Source organism: Cephus cinctus, unplaced genomic scaffold, assembly GCF_000341935.2.
Source record: "Cephus cinctus unplaced genomic scaffold, Ccin1 Ccin1_scaffold0494, whole genome shotgun sequence".
Lineage (NCBI taxonomy): Eukaryota > Metazoa > Arthropoda > Insecta > Hymenoptera > Cephidae > Cephus > Cephus cinctus.
The window spans coordinates 109285-113157 of NW_014333166.1; positions in this window are offsets into that span (position 1 = coordinate 109285).

A 3873-nucleotide genomic window follows, 5' to 3' on the forward strand; every position below is an offset into this window, starting at 1 on the left:
GGAAAAAATGGGGGGGGGGGGGGGGGGGGAGAAATCGTTGGGATGCTGCAACGAATAAGAGGAGTCATGGCTCAGCAGCGTGATCAGTTACGCTGGTGGTATTCTTTTCGCAGATAACAACCCCATAGAATTCTCTGACATTGGTATGGATGAAGCGTTATCGTCGTCCCTAGCGATTCGGGTTTCGTCAGAGATAAGTCAAATGAATTTTAGACTCGGTTGATGTTTAAGGAACCGCGTCGAAAAGTTTATACGGTCTTCTGCACGCCCTGACCGATTCAACCTTTGGAAGATTCCTCCTTTCTCTGTCTGATCTGCTGGCCCCTTTGGGCACAAAGGACGAAGAGGAGAGCGAAGCGGCAGAAAGTAAAAAGCGCCAGCGGACACTAAGAGATGGGAGGGAAAAAAATAAAGAAAAATATCCTTGACAATCGAATTGCTGTCGTATTTTACGTTGGAGGGACCGTCGAGGCGTAGCGACGCTTTATTCAACGGCGCGGGTCGTTTCTTATTCGATATTCCGTCGACGTCGGGAGAAGAGCACCCTGATTTTTCACGCAACCCTCGTCTAGAAATCCAGAATTACTTATCAACGGAGCTACTGGGTTAACGCCGAGCGTGGCGCCATTGAAAGTTCGTATTTATCATCAGAGTCGGCGATCGAGAACGCAGGAGAAGCGAGAGGGGGTGGTGAGGGGGAGGTGAGAGGGTGACGTCGCCAGGAGGGATGAATCCGGAGGGATCCTGTTTATTTTATCAATTTTACGCACGTACCCCGGTATCCCTTATTATCCAAATCATACGATGAAGCGCGGAATGACGATGAGGGGGATGTTTTTTCTCTCTCGCTCTCCTCTCTTTCCTAGAGAGCGAAAGTAACGAGCTTTGAATTACCTTTTACGAGGATCCTGCATTGCTCGCGAGATTGCAGGAGATTTGCTCTGGCCGAGTCCTAGTGCCTAGTTGGCCAGATTGAAAAGCCAGAAAGTCCATTTTAAAGGCCACCTCAAAATACGTTGCCTGTCAACCCTGGATCTACCCCTATTTACGATATACGGTATATAGACAGACTGAGAATAAGAACTTAAGAACCGGGAGGGTCGTTAAACCCCGGCGAAAGTATAGCTATTCCTAAAAACCCTTACGGAGCAGCTATAGGACCTATTTATTTACTCATGAAAAGTCTTCATTTTGTTTTATCTTCTTCCTCCTAAGAGATATATCTGATCTCGAGAGGATCGATAACACATTCTAAATTCTTTATCATCTCTCGTTGGTACTTAACAGCCCGCAGCTGTTATTATAGTAAGCACCGTCCTTCACTTTTCAAAGAACCACCCCTCATCAGCTATTCTAGCGGAAGTCTGGTTTTAGGGAGCCGCTTCCGGCGTATCGGTGACTTATGATTGGCGCACCTCACGCAAATATAAATGTTAATGCGCCTTTGTTATCCGGAATTTCGAACGCATACATTAGAGGAGCGAGACGTTCTCGCCTTTTTCGCAGAATTTGCAGAAGGCAAAGAAACCTAAAGGGAATCGGTAATGTTATGTACGCTGCCGTTTACGCTTAAATGCTCAACATTGCCAACCACAGGAGAAAGAAAGAATAAAAGCCGGCAAAAGGGAGACCGTTCGCTTTTGCCTCGAAGGATTATGCAGCTTAACCTAACCTCTAGACTGTCTACATCCTAATTCAATTCTATTTCATTTTCTTACTACTCACCTTCTTCCAACATTCAAAGTCCATGCATCCACGTTCCTATGCCATCCATTATCTCTTGACACTGAAAGTCGTCATTCCATACTTTTAACTTATTCTGAAAATTAACACCACCACCAAATACCAGTACAACCGAACACCGCGGGATTATCGAATGGCGTCATTCCGGAATCCGAAGTCTCATTTCTGCTCACACGACTTAGAAATGAAAAGATGCAAACATTTACCCAATCAAAGAGCAAAAGTTACGATTGAAACAGAGCGAATTCCCGTGGAAATGAACTATGGTATGTCTTGGCTCCTGAATCCCGACCGCAATAGAACAATCCGGCGTCCATCTTTATCCCTTCTACCATTCGACTAACAGACAGCGTCTGGGACGCGCGATAGCTATTTGAATAGGATTCACTGCGCGAGTCAAATGGACGCTACATTCGTCACCGTTCTTTATCTCTTTCACACTCTTTATACTGTAAAGTTCATAGATTCTGTGCAAATTACGCACAAGTAATCTCCTTGAACATCTAACGGGTGTATTGAACGTGCATGAATATAAAAGTATGAGAAAAATTCGTGATATTGGTCGGATTATTAAATCCCTCGGGAAGGTATTTTGCTCCGAGAATATCCGAAATTGGGCTTGTTTAGAAGATTGAATAGAAGGGGATTTTTGCATGATTGAAGCTATTGTACCCATTTTATTACTCCTGATCGATGATATTCGTAAAGAGGTGAGAGAGAGAGAGGAGTTTTTTCTCTGTGAGAAAAGTCAAACCGATATGCGTAGATGATGACGTATTTATTCGCTCGAACGGAAAGGCCAGACTCGAGATTGAATTTTATTAGTGAAAAGTCACAGCACGGGGTCGAAATTATTTGAAAGAGTCCGTGAAGCCGTTCAAAGTCAATCAGGGTGGATGTTCCTGTCGGTTATCTTCGGGAATCCTTGAAAACTTATGAAACCTCCTGGAATTAACAAGGAACAATGAGACTACGATTCTCTCGATTATGTCGGCACTTTCTGAGTTTCTGCTACCTGACACCTCTTGCCCGCGAACTAATTATTCCCAGCTTAAAATCCTTAATTTGTTGCTGAAAGGGGGGTAAGAGATCCGCGAAAGCACAGAAGGGTTAGTAAGCATTAAATCCATCCATCCATCTAGCTCCTAGAGAGAAGGACCCAGAGATCTTTCTTTGTACCTTCTTCACGCTTCCTGGTTCCGCACTTAGGAACCAGCGCGCTATTTAAGACAATAATTCGGTCAGAGGGATTATCAAAAATGTCAGCGAATTAAGTGACTTAGTTCAGTAAGGGAGAGCACTGACTCGAAAAATCCCGCTGGCATCCCGATTCAATCCGTTCCCGCTGTCATTAAGCCTTGAAATGCTCCGTTGGGGTCCGTCAAAAGTCCCACGGCTAGAGGGAGATATCCGTCGCTGAAAAAAATCCGGGCAAAGAAAAAAATGACAAGGAGATGAAACAAAAGGAAAAGAGGAGGGAAAAGATATAAAATCAAAAATGAATGGAAAAACGACAAAGGGGGAAACAAATACTGTACACACTGTCGCCAAAGGGGACAACGTTCCGTATTTGGTACAGTGGCTGGCAGGAAATACCGTACTCTCCTTTCAGATCGATATTGAATCATCCTGTAGCCCCCCCCCAACCTCTCCCCCTTTTGTCTCATAACGCTCAGCTACACTGCGACAGATGTTTCTGATACATATTCATATTCTACCCGGCTCAGCATTTTACGCTATTCCGTATTACTCGCCAAGATACAATCTTCCCGCCTGTGTCTCCTCGAATGTACGTATCGTACGGTATTACACGTTCTACATAGGTATACCCGTGTTCGTACGTTACGTTAGAAGTGCAGAGAGATACTGAAAGTTTCAGGAGTTTTTCTTATTATTCAGGAGGAACGGTAGCGTCTCCGAAAGAACAATGCGCATCCCTCGCGAGATGATCCACGCGAGAGATTCTCTTATTTTGAAGACGAAGTTGATCATAAAAAGGTAACGAGGCACACTCGTGAAAGAGGTCGTTAAACAGGCCGGAGTTAGAGCTAACGGATCTTTAAAAAAAAAGGAGGCAAAAAACAGAAGAGGAATTGTGAGAGGGGCGTGGGGGGGGGGGGGGGATAGGGG